This window comes from Cygnus olor, chromosome 17 (assembly GCF_009769625.2).
Source record: "Cygnus olor isolate bCygOlo1 chromosome 17, bCygOlo1.pri.v2, whole genome shotgun sequence".
Taxonomy (NCBI): domain Eukaryota; kingdom Metazoa; phylum Chordata; class Aves; order Anseriformes; family Anatidae; genus Cygnus; species Cygnus olor.
The window spans coordinates 12,117,266-12,132,417 of record NC_049185.1 but is presented as its reverse complement, the minus strand read 5'-3'; the positions used below and the strand labels follow the sequence as shown (position 1 = coordinate 12,132,417).

The window sequence follows — 15,152 nt, the reverse complement described above, 5'->3', positions numbered from 1 at the left end:
GTGCCCGCTACACGCCATTTTCTGCAGCAGAGCCAAAAAGCAGTGCCACAGAACTCTGCGAGGCAGGCACGGTCGAGGCAAAGGGCTGCTGCTGGATTTACTAACCTGTGTCACGGAAAGAGCTACAGATGCCTTATCATCGCTGAAATGTTACAGAGATAACGTGTGTGTGTGTTAGCTGCCTCCTGGAAACGCAGCTAAGGGCACTTCTGTGCTTATCCTGCGCCGAAAGCAGTGCATCAGATCTTTTAGGCTAACAAAAGTCCCAGGCACCCAGCAGAAAATGAGAGCTTCAGCAACAGCACCACTGATTTTGAAACAGCCTGGCCTCAGCAGGCTCTCTCTCAAGCCTCCTCTCCCTCCTTTCAAGATGGTATAAATGGGTTATTTTCCACAGGTAGGGCCAGGAAGACCCAGGAATTGTTACAAGCAGGATCTAAGTAATGAGTTTGCCAAATCCCACGTGCCAATGACACTTAAAATGCTGCCCTAAACACACGGTGTGGTAACAGTAATTAAATAACCAACAACTTTGTACTGCTGTGACCTTTTCCTTGAAGGATTGGGAAGTGCTTAGAGGAGATGCTTTTGTCGTGCCGGCACAGCTTGGCCATCTCGCATCCCGAGGCCGGGGAGGCAGCTCTCCCCTTTCAGAGGAGCCCTGCACAGGTTAATGAGCTCTCCTGCCTTCTCCCTTACAGCTCAGGGATACAGAGGAATGTCAAGTGTGATGCTGACATCTGGTACAGCAAACACGTACAGGAGGGCTGCAGTAAGAGGAGGAAGGGCATTAGAGAGGATCGTGTCAAAGCCAGAGCCAGTCCTGCGAGCCTTTTGTAGGTGAGCGCGCCGAGGATTACTCCTGAAAAATCAGCCTGATGTAAAGGAGAAAGCGGGGCAGCAGGAGGATGACTCCGCCAGCAACACTGATTACAGACAAAAATAAATCACCACCCTATTGCAGGTGCCCTCAGCACCATTTCTAAAGATCACCCTACTGAAAGCCTGGAAAGAGCAGCAGGACTCAGGAGAAGGAGATCACCTTGAGTTCAGCTCCGGCTGAACCCCATTCTGCGGGACAAATCCCATAACCTGCAGGTTACCCCTTACCCCAGCCAGAGCCAGCACCCAAAGAGCTGGCAAGCACGAAAGCCAGTTGCTGCATCAAGTATTCAACAGGGTCAGCTCTTGGCAATTGTTATTCCGAGGACCCGGTCCTTCAACTACTCGCTATTTATGCACATTGCTCATCTGAGCACGCCTCGCACTTGTAAGCATTCACAAGGCTCCAGATAAGACTTGCTCTATTCATAAACAGCGAAGCTCAAACAGAGAAAAGATCCCTGCGTTATTCAGGGCTATTGAGAGAAGGGAAATTAGATAGCAGGTACCGAGAGAAAGCCCGAGCATGTGTGTTATGTATTTAAATGGAATCGACGTTTCTTCATTGGCTTGGGGTTTGTTTTGTTTTTTTTCTTCACGGTTTAGGGGATTTCTTTGGCTTTGGTGTATTTTTTTTTTTTTCCCTCCAGAAGGCTGCAGTTGCAAAGGTAAGATTCTTAACGAAAATGATCAAACAGCTACTCTTGTCACAGCGGGAGAGGAAGAGGGTAGGAGAGGCTGAACGCCACATACGCGACACGAGCAATAGCCGAGCTTACTGGGGCTAACAGGAGGAGGAAAGTCAAGGTAGAAACCAAACAAAAACAAATAAAACCACACGATCTAGAGAGTTTAGACATTTAATGTATTGTCACAGGAGACAGATTGCCCAGAACAAAGCAAACACAGAGGAGGACGCACGATGCAGGGTGCTCAGGCAGCGGTGCCGAGGGTTCAACGCTTCCTCGCCGTGTTCCCCAGCCCGCAGCTTGGGCTGGACACGGCCTCTGCTCGGGGCTTAACATGCCAAGGGGAATTCTCTTCAGGGAACACAGTAAGTAATAAATACAAAGACAAGTCAAGAAATTTGCTATCGTATCTTCTTAATTCCTTACCTCATTAGCTCAACTGTAAACTAACCTTTTTTCTTCTGTTAAGATTTTCCCCCTGTAACTGCCATATTGCCATATCACGTTCTTGTTCCACTGTCATTTCAAGAACTTATCCCCCTCAGTCCAAGAACCAATTTTGTCACTTTAAGCCCCAAACCTGCAAACACACGTGCTGACAGCTTTCCTGAAGTTGTGACTACAAACGTCGGCAGGGAGCACAGGCAGGGTTTGTGCTGCTTCAGGAGAAAAAGCAAGCGAAGCCCAGCACACCTCCACCTTTAGAGAAACCCTGCTCCGCCAGCTGCTCAGACTGAAAGCAGCTTCTCACGAAAAGGCTTCAGCAATCCCCCGCTCCCTCCTGCTGCACAAAGGGAACCGATCCACCTGGAGCATCGCACCGCATTGCGGGCACTTCTCTTCCAGGAGCGCATACTCTCGATTTTCATCCTCTGCTTTACATGGGCGCAGTAACCTCTCTCCAGGCTAAAACCCACATAAAGCAGTTACAGGTCGAAGAACATGCAGGAACAGCAAAATAAAACTAGCATTTCTGACATTATTGGGCTGGTGAGTCATCAATTAATTCTTGTTTGTCAGCTCCTATAAAGGCCGAGATCTTCAGAGGCAGCTGGGGCCAGCAGACCCTTGACTGAGCAGGCAGCCGGGCTCGGGCCAGGCTGCCCAGAGGCACCAGTGCCCTTCCTCCCCCTTTAGCTGCCAGCAGAGGCAGGAAGGGATTAGAGAGGAACTCCAAGTGACAACATCCTTCCCTCCAGCCCTTCTCCCAGCTCCGACCTCCACCACGAGGCGCCCAGCACAAACCCCAGCAGCGTTTCGGCCGGGCCAGGCGCTGCCATCAGTTCTGTCCCTCCAGGGAGGCGCCTCTTCCACCACGAAAGCCTGGGGCTTGGCTTTTGTCCCTGGCATAGGGTTCCCTCACAGCTGTGCTCCGGATTCAGAACAGGACCATCCGTCACACGTCCAGGAGCCCGTCACTGCAGGCAGCAGGTCTAACCCATGCCCAAGCCCCGCGCAACAACAGCTGCAGATCAGAAAGCACCACTGCAGATGAGAGGCAACACAAAACCCAGCTTGCTTCAAGCTAGGCACCCTTATTAAAATCCTCTTGGTCAGGATGCAGAGGGAAAACGAGGGATGTATTTGCATTTAATGGCAGGGACCGCATAGTAATTGGCAGTCTCTATACCCCGCCTCACAAATATAACTCGTACTGAACGCACGCTTTATTTCTTTTATTCTTACGTTGGAGTTTTTCTTTTCCTAAGGCAACCCACTGAGCCCTTCCCATGCTTTTCCTTCTCCCCTACCATGAACTCTGTTTGAGAATAGTTCTGCGGAACAGAAAAAAAAACTGTCCCCTGCTGGAGCCAGCCAGATCAGACTATTTTCTCTAAAGGTAACAGCATTTAAATATAATAGTAATCTTTCACAAGCAGGAGCTAAGAAAGCTGGTGATCAACAATACCAAAAAAAAAAAAAAAAAGTACATCTCAGGGACGAAGAATCAAGTCTCTTATACCTGAGAACAGTTTCCACACATGCCCATCGCCTTGGAAATTTAGATCAGCTAAAAAAGCCCCACCACATGGGGAAAGGAGCTTGTTTGGGGCTTTCTCTAAGTGGGATCAGAGGCAAAGTGTTCAGAAGTCCTGTTAAGAAAGTAGCAGCCTCTTGACGTTTAAGTGGCTTAATGCTTTTGGGAAGCGGGCCCCGAGTACACTGGTGACCCAGGGTGCTACTGGAAAATTGTGCTTCTGGTGCTTAAGTTTTCCTAGAGCCACCAGCTTCTAAGTTATAGGATAGCTTCAGAGCAATAAAACCTCACGTTGAGCAGCTTGAGTTTTCCCGTAGCTAATTATCAAAAGCCAATGTTGGCAAGGAGCATTACGTGCTTATCCAGTGGAGTCAATAAGAGATTGCTCATTTGTGCACATTTTGAAAGGGCAACCCCGTCTGCCTCGCCTGTCTTTCACTGTTATATTTAAATACATTAATATTTTAATCTTCTAAAAGCAAAAGCAATTTATCTCTTCTTTAAAAATAAATAAGGTGGGGAATGCGATCATTTTTAGACAGTGGTATCTAGAGAAACATTTTAACACAGATGCAGACACGCTTCAATACCCCTAAAGCATACAGAAAGTCAGATCCAAAGTCACGCAGGACTAACAGTTCCGGATGCCCAAACTCACACCTTTCACAAGGAGCCAGGCTTTTAAAAGAAAAACCTGCAACCACGAACTAATCTCTTGAGAAGACAGGAACAGATAGACTTCTATCACTTCAAAGAAATAGATCCTCCCATGTTTTACAATAGGAGAGATAAATAATAATAATAAAAGAGACAGGAAGAGACAGACAGACATCTGGGTTATGTTCTAAATGTAATTAGAAGCCTGACAACAGGACAGAATAATGTCAAACAAATTACAAGCAATGTGTTTTCATTCACAGGGTGACAAGTCAACAGGCAGTCAGTTAATTTTAAGACTGATTATGTACCAACTCCTTAAATAAGATAAACACACTCACATACACGGAAAGCAACAGGGAGTCCAAACACACCATCGATTTCCCTTTGGGTAAGGCTGAACATCGCAGTTGTATCCGAGAAATAACGAGAGAGAACATTTTAGGAGTTTTGTTTGTTTTAAAAGCAGTTGCCATTCCCTTCAGGGTGCCCAAGCCACCGTGCTTCAGAGCCCAGGCTTGGGGCTGCTGCACATCCCCAGCGCGCACCGAACACTGACACAAGCTGCGTAGGAGAAAATCAGGTATAAAGGCACTATGGGGCACAGCTCCCACGGACAGTCCCACCTGATGTGATACCTTTTGGGAAGAAAAGCAGCAGGGTCCTGAACAAAGATCTTTGGAGAGCAGCACCCTGACGCTGTGTCAGGTGGCTCCAGGCTCCCCAGCGCCCCTGGGCACCGCGCAGAGGCAGGCAAGGGCTCTGCCACATGAGCACACTTGGGGGCTTTTGCACATCTGCTCTTTTATTTTGTTTTGTTTTCCCCCACCTTGGTTCCCCCCTAGCCCATCAGGGTAGGGAGATGCAGCCCCTCGTGAGCAGAAGGGAACCTGCTAGTTGGCAACTGCATGCATTTGATGGTGGTTTTTGCCCCTTTTTTTTTTTTTTTTAAAAAGCAATCAATTTATCAAGTAGCAAAGGGGGAAGATGCCCAGCCCAGGCAGCTGGGAACAAGCAGTTGCAGAGGGCATCTTTTCTATTTTCTTGCAGTGATAAGAACTCCCTGTTTGTTTGAATGATGGTGGCTTCACGGGAACACCAATGCAGAGCCAAAAGACGACAGCTGTGACGTAAATAGAGGAAAAAGCAAACAGACTCGGTACTACGCGTTAAGGCAGCAACGGGACACGATGGTGGAGACGCCAGGCTGCAGGGAGAAACAATGCAGCAAGACAGAATGACAGATGAAAAAAGAAAGGTTACAAAAGCAGAACAGACTAGAAAGGCACTTATAGGATAATAATCCTTGCCTCTGTTTCTAATTATATCTGTAATACTTAAAGCTGAAAGGATTTTAGAAGGCCAATTTACTTTTCGTCCTCTGTGCCATTTTCTGTTGGCGTTTGCCCCAAATGCCTGAAGACAAATGGTTGGTTTCAGCATCTGCTAACACACGCGTGCAGCTGGGGTGAAACACTTCCCAGGAAACTCCACAAGGGACGGAGCCAAACCGGGGATGGACACAGCCCCAGCAGACCAGGACAGGGCAGGAGGTGAGGGGTGGGCACAGGGCTGCAAGTGCGTAGCGCTGGATGGCAGCACTCACTGCACCGAGTGGTAGGAAAAGGAGCCACTGCCTGGGGCGTGCTAACCACCTGCAACGGTCTCCAGATTTCTCGAGGATTTTAAAAAGGGCAAGGGTTTATTAGGAGAGTGCTGGTAACATTTCCTCACTGCTCTGTCTCAGCTTTTGAGTCTGGCTTGCATGGCATTCTCTGGTCAACAAAGCCCACAGGGCAGGCACCAAGGCAAGCACAAGAAGAGAAGCATCCCTGGGGGTTAAAATCCTCCCACTGTGGCCAGGGCAGGCTGGGCAGCCCCCATCAGACATGTCCCTGTCCTCAAGCCCGCCCATGGAAATGCAAACCCAGCAATGCCACTGCAGCGACTCTGGGCACCTTCTGGTGATGGTCTTAAACCAGAAAACTGTGGAACAGCACTAGACTGTAAGTTAGACATCAGCTCAAAACACTGTGTACTGGATTAACCAAGTAGAGATAAAAATTGTAATCGCAGAGCTATTCGGAGCAGAGTACTCTGGAGAGGAAGCCGTACTTAGCTTATCTCCTCACGAACAGTAGTACTTTGGTTTCATCTGGAGCGTTGTCACTGTAAAGAGACGCAGCGCTCTGAGAATTTTAATGCCTTATGCCCCGCTTCAAGAAATCAACCCAAGTTTCAGAACACCAAAGCCTGTCCCAACAAGCAATCAGGACAAACCATCACAACTAGAAACATTTAAAATTTGGAAATGCACAAACATAATGAAAAATGCAGCAGCACTGCCAGTACACTGAGAATTAATACTGCTATCCGGAGGGAAGGGGAGCATCTCTACGCTCACTATTTGCTGCATGATTCACCTGAATCTCTCTGCTAATTAGCGTTTTCTACCAGAAGTAGGGGGAAGGGAAAGACTTTTGGAAAAGAAAAACTACACCAGAGATGTTGTTATAACAGTTCTGAATATTTCGGGTAATGCTTCAGATGCTGCAGTGAGAGATCTTACCCAACAGCTTTTGGAAACAAGGCAGTAATATTTGTCATCATCACCTTCCCCAGCTCAGTATGCTGAAAGCTGAACAGAGAAAAAAACCAGACAGCCTTGGAACAGTTAAATGTTCGGGGGGGGTTGTTTTGGCTTATTACCGATAACTGAACCAAACCAGAAAAACAGTCTGAGGGGACAGGCTGCGTCCACCGCACTAAACCTTGTCCCACAACAAAGATAAACACACTTTTGCAAAAGGAAGAAACTGTTCTAACGTTGTTGAGATTTCTAAAATTATCTTTCCGACTGCCGAGCCTGAATCCTGTACTCCTTACAAACAGCACTGCCCGAGACTCGTCCCCCCGCAACACAACGCGGCATCCCCACGGCCTGCCCACGCCAGGAGGCTCGGTACATCCAGGACATACCTGCTCCTGGAGAGGGCTCTTCCAGGTGCTCTTTTCTTAACCTGAAGCTTATGAACAAAGGGCCCCACTTCTTCCCCAGTCAGCCACGGGTCAGATCCCAAACTGAGGACAGATCGGAGCCAGCATGAAGCCCGCGTGGAGCCGGAATGGCATGAGGGGCCCAAACCAGCCAGCCACTTCCCAGAGCCACAGGGAAAGGCATCGGCACTACCGCGTTGCACTTGCGATTATTTTAAGCAATCAGCTTTAGAAAAACACTAATAAATAAGGTTCATTACTCCTTTCGCATAACAGTACAACTTGTACTTAACCTTCCTGTCACTAAAGAAATATTACATTTAAGAAAGCATCAGAGTATCAATTTAACAACTGAGCAAACAATACCTTCACGCTGTTATGCCTGTTGACCTTTGATTTACAGCTACATTTTTGTCAGGTTTCTTTTTTTTTTCTCCCCCCTCTTTTTAAATTAAGATGCTTATATCCTGACAGGTAACAAAGTTCACTCTATTAAATTAACATCTGCCATCAATAATGCACTGAGAGTCAAACATTTACAAAGCATCAAAAACAGGTGACCGAGCATCGAACGGTCTTCCTCTGTATAGGTTAAGAAATGAAAAGCCAGTCGACACCTGGAAGCTAAACACATCTTGCACACATTTTTGGTCTGTGAACAATGGGCTCCAAATGCTTGGCTTTGGGGCTGCCGCCAGAGGAGCCCAGCGGGACGGCGCAGGCTCCTCGCCGTGCTGAGGTGACCAGGCTGGACGCATCATTGGCCTCATGTGTAGAGCACTGACTGGTCTTCCACGGCAATTTTGATTAAAATAAAGTTTTCGAGAGCAGTCCTTCTCCTTTCCCAGCCCCATAGGAAGCTTTACACAGGGTTCCTGGAGACTAATCCTGCCCTCTTTGCCTTTTTAAGATGGGAGAAAGAAGTTCAGCACTTTCTTACGCTACATGAGCGGGGGTATTAGCAGAAACCAGTCCGTGGCTCGTATGGCCTTGGCTTCCCTGCTGGTTAGAGCGTATGTGCTGGGTGTAAAAAGTTGTATTTCTTTGCATGAATCCTTGTAGCTCACTCCTATCATACACAAGTACCCACTGTCACTTCTGCACCGTTTAAAAAAGGCAAAGGAAATGAAATGAAGTTATCCTCCTAAAACAAGCGCTTTTTTTGTGCTAAGGCCTTCAGTGAAAGAAATATAAAATGCGATTGCAACAAGAGCTCGGATTGCTGCTTTAGACTCTAATGGCTTCATAACAGTAATTAAGGCTTCTTCCTGACTTCATAACTATGCCATAATGCATTTATCAAAAGCATATTACCACAATGGACACATTCACTCTTTCTGCAATATTCTGCAGCTCCCTTTGGACACTATCAGTAAATAAAATCTTATGTGGTCCAATTAAAGAAAGCATAAATCCAAATCATTTCTCTGTGGCTATCTTTGTTTTGAATGCACTGCTCTGTCAAATTTCTAAAGGGAAAAATGTGCAAGCATTTTGAATATAAAAAAAAATTCCCCAGAACAACTCCAGGATGCTGAGTCTTTCTTTTCTTAAGAGCCATAGGAAGGAAGGAGGAGCATTACTCAGGAGCTTTGTTTTTATCACAGAAGGAGAGGTTTTGACAGCAGAGAGACTATTGTCAAGTGCATTTGGACTCACGTCAAGTTTCTGCCTTGACAAATTGGACTGGGAGCCCTCTCACAGTGAAAGTGCACGAGAGAACATAACACGCAACGCAGAGCCATTTCTCCACTCCAGTGAGCAGCAAAAGGGAATTACAGACCTCTCCCCCCGTCCAATTCCCTCCAACGGGCTGCAACAAGCGCAGCAGAGCGGCAGCGCTCCGCAGGGACCTGCTCACGTGCGTGTGTCCTCCCACCAGCCCCTTGCCCACGCAAACCCCACTATTTTATTGTGGGGAACACACGTCGCTGCTGCCAGCTGAGCTGCAGGAGAAGCGGCACATGTGTGAAGCTCACACTGTGTAATGACTGCTACCAAAAGTGCAAATGCAAGTGGGTGAGTATTGGCATGAACTATGCTGAATGTAGCTAAAATTAGGGCTGGCAATATGGGGAATCCATAATATCCTCTGCACCTGGGTAGCTCAGGGGACTCGAGCCCAAACATGCTTTAACTGGAGGCTGAAGGGAGGGGGAAAAAGAGGGAAGATGCAAAATACACATGACCTTCCTCACCGTTTTTTTTCCTCCCCAGCAGAAGAGATTTTGCATTAGCCATCCTGCAGAAACAACAGCTAGGGTGGAGATATTTGGGAACACATTACCATTTCTTTGAGCAAACGAGATATTTTAAACCTAAGTGGTACTCAGTTCCAGCAGCAATTCTCAGTCCTTGAGATACTCTTTTTGTTATATGCTTCTCCCACATCTCTTCACCACTACCCTAGGAAAAATTTGGCAATTTGTTCAAATATAGATCAATTATTATTGAGTACTCAAGCCAGAAGTAGCAAAACCCACTTCACATAAGGGAAGCAGAGTGCTTAGCATCCCTTACTAGTTAATCTGTGTTGGGTGCAGAAGGTTTTACACCGAGGAGCTCTGACTGCTCCTTGGTGCAGGGACAGCTGTGGGCAGGAACCAGACCAGGCCTCTTCACAGTGTAGTTCTGCTCCTCTAAATTTAGTACCCTATGCAAAAACCAGCACCGCATTTCCCTAGCAGCACCCGAGAGGTGAGGCACAGCAGCACGCAGAGGAGCTCTTCGTCTTTTTTTGTCTGTGCGTTGTGGGGATAGGGGGTTGGATCTGTCAAGAAACCTTCTAGAAACCCTGGGGGTGAAAGGAGAGAGTACTAGAACTGGCCGCAGCAAATGAAAAGCGTAATTCAAAATACGGACATGTGCTTCACCAAGGTGAAGTTCTATTAACTACATAGGAAGGAGTTGCACCAACCTCTATTTAAAGAGAAAATAAAACCCTAAAAAAATAAAAGCCCTAGGTTCAGCATTATCCAGGGGCTGTTCCTGAGGCCACCAGCCAGAAACTGACTACCATGCTTTCATTCAATAAGGTACTGCCACAGCAAAATTACCTCTTGGTGCTAATGGGGTCTTAGTTATAAACCACCTCTTTGAATAAGAGAAAAATTAAAAAAAAAGCACTTATCAAGGAATTTACTACAGATTTCCTTTAATAAGTCCTTCCTCCCATTCAGTGTTTCCCAACAGGAGCTGGCCTACCAACTATCATCACAAGTAATTTTTCCCCACCAGGGAGACAGTAAAATAAAGAAATTCAGACCATACAAATGCAGCTTTCATCTTGGGAGAAAGTTATTAGGGGCCTTCTCGCTGCCTGGCTGACGTCTGTACCCATCACTGGCCCTTTCCTTCTCCACTAACTGCTTGCAGAGGTAAAAAGGAAGAAATGCTGAACACGTAAGGCACAGTCAGAGACTCAAGATACACATACTCATTTAGCTTTATTTATAGTAGCAATTATTTTAGTTAGTTAGTTTTATTTACACTAAGAATAATAGGCCCAAAGGCTCCTGGCAAAAGCATCCTGCTAGGGCAGCTAGCTAAGTTGCCATCGTGCCATGCCAGGTATTCCCTGTCCGAATCGCCTATTCTTGGCATATCCCAGAAAAGAAAAAAAAAGAAAAAAAGGACAAAAAAAGATTCCCCTCTAATTTCCCAGAGCTCCTGACAGTTCCTACCTGCTCGGGCTGCTCTCTGCCAGCTCCATGTCGCTGCCAGCCCGGATCTCTTGGCCAGTGCCCTACTTCAAGAGTGCGTGCGGGGCAGCCAGCCTGCAGAAACCCCGCAGAGCTATCAGTAGGGCCACGCAGGGAACGCACCGACAGGTTCCTATCCAGAGCTCAAAATGCCTGGAAACCCCCCCTTTATTTCACACTTTTGCAGCAGGTGGTGATGGAGCACATCGTGCGCCCTGGGGCTGCACTTGCAGCGGGGCGAGCACGCGTAGCCTCCCAGGTACAGACCCCCAGACAAGAGCTTGAGAGCAGCTGCGTGGCACGACGAAGCGCCTGAGGAAAGGAGCACTGCCCATCCTACAACCCTGGTGGTGTGAGAGCCCTGCAGAAGGACATCACACTGCTGCAGAGAAGCAGCCTGGACAAAGCCAGGCTGCCTGATTCAGGCTCCGGTGCGCCCATGGGGACAGAGGCAGAAGCAGCAGCCCTGGGCCAAGAGCTGGCAGGGCAGGGAATAACATCGGTTTTTCCTCAAGCAAAGCCCAGCCTGGCAACTTTTGTTCCACTGTCCTTCAAATACATAAACACACTCCTCATAAGGAGTTTACCAAGAATAAAGGAACTAACTCTAATAAAGTTTTATTGCTTCCTACACCCGGTCCTCAGGGGAGGACCGGCAAAACTTTGTGGGCAGCCCTAGCAAGAGTCTCAGATTATGCTGGGACCTATCTACAGTGGAAAAATAGATTCCTGCTGATATGCTGGCAATCGGAAGTGTCAAACATATTCAAGATATGTTTAGCCCCAAACCAGAGAGGAAAAAAAAAAAAAAAAACCTTCACCCTCGCTTGTAAGCTGGTCACACCCTTGAGTTCCCAAGAGCTCGTAAAATCCTCACAATCCCTTTGGAAAGGAACCACAGGCTGCCCTGTGGCCAGGGAAGCGCAAGGTTTTGCAAGAAGAAGGGAAGCCACAAGGAACTGGGTATTGAAGGGCAGGCAAAGAGCACAAATTCACGTCAGGGCCCAGCTACAAACACAAAGGAGTAAAAATCAGAAGGGTTTCTGCCCCTTATATCCACAAGGCACTTTATGCATAGAAAAGCACAGCGCTTTATTTATACAGAAACCGTCTTTTCAGCCTGCACCACTTAGCTATCTATTATCAACCCCAAAACAACAGGGCACAGGAGACTACTTTAATGAACAGCACGAGCAGGAAACACAGAGATATGGAGCAAGCTTTAAAGCTCAAATGATTCAGGCACTGTATTTTACAGGAGGTCATTCCCTGGGCCTTTATACTTCATTCATCAAATTACATTTGAATTGGTGCAGTCATCCTGATTCAAGAAACCATAATGCACCTTTCCCCTTCAAAAAGGGGAAATAAATACTTTATTTTCAAAGCATTTTGCACCAGAGGATCTCGGAGTCCTTCCCTGCCACCGTGCTTTGTAAAACCACAGAGGCAGCCAGCTGCTTACCTGCGGACGGCCATCAGAGGTGCCAAGAAATGCTCTGCCCGGGGTGGCCGGCATCTCACATCCAGTGCTCAGCCCCTGTCTGAGCCACTTACCCGGGCTGCTGCCTGTAACAGCTGGCATCTCACAGCCATAGTATTTTTCTACTGCTTCCACTCCTCAACACCCCGGTGTTTGCTCACGAGCCGTCCCATCACGAACAAACACGCTGCGGCTCCACGGCAGCGGAATTTCTGCAGAAAGTCATGGTGAGCAGCGCTGGCTTGCCAACCACCTGCACCACCTCCCCCTTTAACTCCAACCCAGAGGCATGTTACAATTGCATTATTCCTGCTAAATAAAATTATTTTCCCCTGTTCCAAGACATAAAACAACCGCGTTATTATAGTCATAGCTACCGTGATTTAATAATTTGAACAAAAAGACACACACAATGATAGGAGCATATTAAGTAGCCCAGCACTTCATTACAGCTGGAACCAGCATTTATGATCCCCGAAACCAAAGATGGTCTTGAAAATTACGTGCCCAAATGCGTCACTTCAAAATTACAACTTAATCATATAATATTCAGCGCGGAGCTTTAAAAAAACGCTGATCGCCTTTTGTTTTTTTCCAGGGTGAAGAAAAGCCCTGAGATAATAAATCATTTAATGCATCGGTGGAAGCAGATTACTTACGAAACAGGATTTGCAATGCAAAAAGTGAATCATGAAGCATCACCTTCACACTTCACCCTTCCTCACGCACGGCTGCTGAAGGCTGCCTTCCCAGCTCGCCCACCGCCTCCCACGGCGGGTCAGGGACGGGGCCAGCAGCCCATTCCTCCAGCATCCCTCTGCACAAAAGGGTTTGTCACACTCTCGGAGCCACGCGAGGAACGAGCCGAAACGCAAGCCAGCCACCCCAAATCCCCAAGTGCCACGAAAGCCCTGGGCCAGCTGTACGGAGAAGCTAATCTAGCAGAACACTTCGGGCACTTAGCTACAGCCCAAATCCAGTTCTTCGCCAAGACCGAGGACAATATGTTATTAACTGAAGTTTAATTATATCCACAAACACACATTTCTAGCTGAGGCACACAACCACAGCTTCGTAGATTTGTTTGCTCTTCTAGTGGTCCCATTAAGAAATTAGTTTTGTGTTCACTTTCGTAGTCCAGAACACGCATTTATCTGGTATTCAATTTGCTCCTGTTTTGTTTCCATAGGAATTTCACTGGTTTCATATTAATTAAATTATGTCAGCAACAGACAACACTTCACAAAGGACCCTCTAATCAGTGGCTAACAAGGGCGGGCTGTAATACAGCATTTGTGTAAAATTGGTAAGATTATTTTCAAAAGACAAAGCACAGTCTCAAAGAACACACTGCCGTCTCCCCACCTATCAAGCGCAGAAATTAAGTAGATCTTAATTATTACGTTTGCAACGCTTTGGATAAGGTGCGATCGATTTCCAACCGGTGTCACTCCCTGTAGGAGGAAGAATGGAGCTACTCGTAATCTATGGACGATGCGTTTTGCTTTTACGAGAAGATCTGCAGGAAGGATGAGTCAGCAGCAGACACCTAGCCAGGTCTCCACAGCCAAGCAACAACGCCACAGGAGCCTCAGCGCGGAAGCCTTCCCACTCCGAAAGACCCGAGTGTAAGAAAAGGCTGAAAGGCTGCCCACTCTCCCCAAAACAACCCGATAACCCAACTGCCGCAGGGGCAAGGCAACTAGCTCTGCATGTTTTATATCTTCCCACACTCTTTCAAGTGCATCGAGTGCATGTGCGAGCAAAGAGCGCGCGCTCCCTTCTAATGGAGGGGGCAGAATTCATTTAATGACACCGATCTTTAAAAGTCAGCGGAGACTGCACAAATGGCTCATTCGGGAAATTCTTCTTTCTGAAAGCTTCCGTGCACCATAATAAAGCAACCATTGCAGGCATTCATTTATTAATACAGAAAGATTTATTTATGAGAGATCTGCAATCAGCTTAACCTCTGAAAGCGCAGCCTGATGTAGCTTAGCCCCTGGCTAGAGTTTTTCGGCTGCTTTTACGTCAGGAAGCGGCGCCCATTAGCTCCGGGATGAGCTGAGCACAGCCCAGGCAACACCCGGGCACTCGCTCGACTTGAGGCAGCCAAAGGCAGCGGGCACCCAGGCTCTGCTGCGATGCTGGGCTCCGACAGGGCAGAGGGACAGCAGGCAAGGAGAGCTAGGAGGTGGCACAGCCTTCACGAATGCCGTGGTGCAAGCCCTGGAAGCTAGAGAATGCTGGCTGCTTTCCCTTAAAGGCTGCTAACGTGAGGCTACATTACCCAAACCCTGCCCTCCTGCTAGAGGCAGGCCGCTCTCAGCTGGTTGCAGCACGGAACAGGCAGCACCTGCACATCACCAGGCCTCTGCTGGGCACAATGCTGCCAGAGCTACCGGCAGCAGGAGGTTTGGCAACGATAGAGCCACTTTATTCCAAGCAACGGTACGATTAAGTTCACTTTTATTCATGATATTAGCTAGCTTACATTTAAGAGCAAGAGAACGGCACTGGGAGCTACTTTGATTCGTAACAGGCAGCTACTAAGAAGTGAGGAGGGAAGTTTTCCCAATTTTTATTTTTATTTTTTTGTGGGAGATGTTCTTCCATCATTTCACAAAGCCCAAGGAGTCAGGAAAAGCATACTTTAGGTCCTTAAGGAAGCAGATCCACATACCACCTCAACAATCTCATAAAAGAGACAAGCCCAAATGAAAGCATTGTCTATTTCCCAAGTATCTGGACCCCAGCCTTCCTCA

General features: G+C 47.5%; 1 protein-coding gene across 17 annotated transcripts in view; it reads right to left on the bottom strand.

Moving 5' to 3' along the window:
- The window catches only part of PITPNM2 (phosphatidylinositol transfer protein membrane associated 2), a 136,020-nt gene that overhangs the window by 95,866 nt on the left and 25,002 nt on the right, over window positions 1-15,152 (bottom strand). The gene's annotated exons all lie outside the window — the stretch shown is intronic.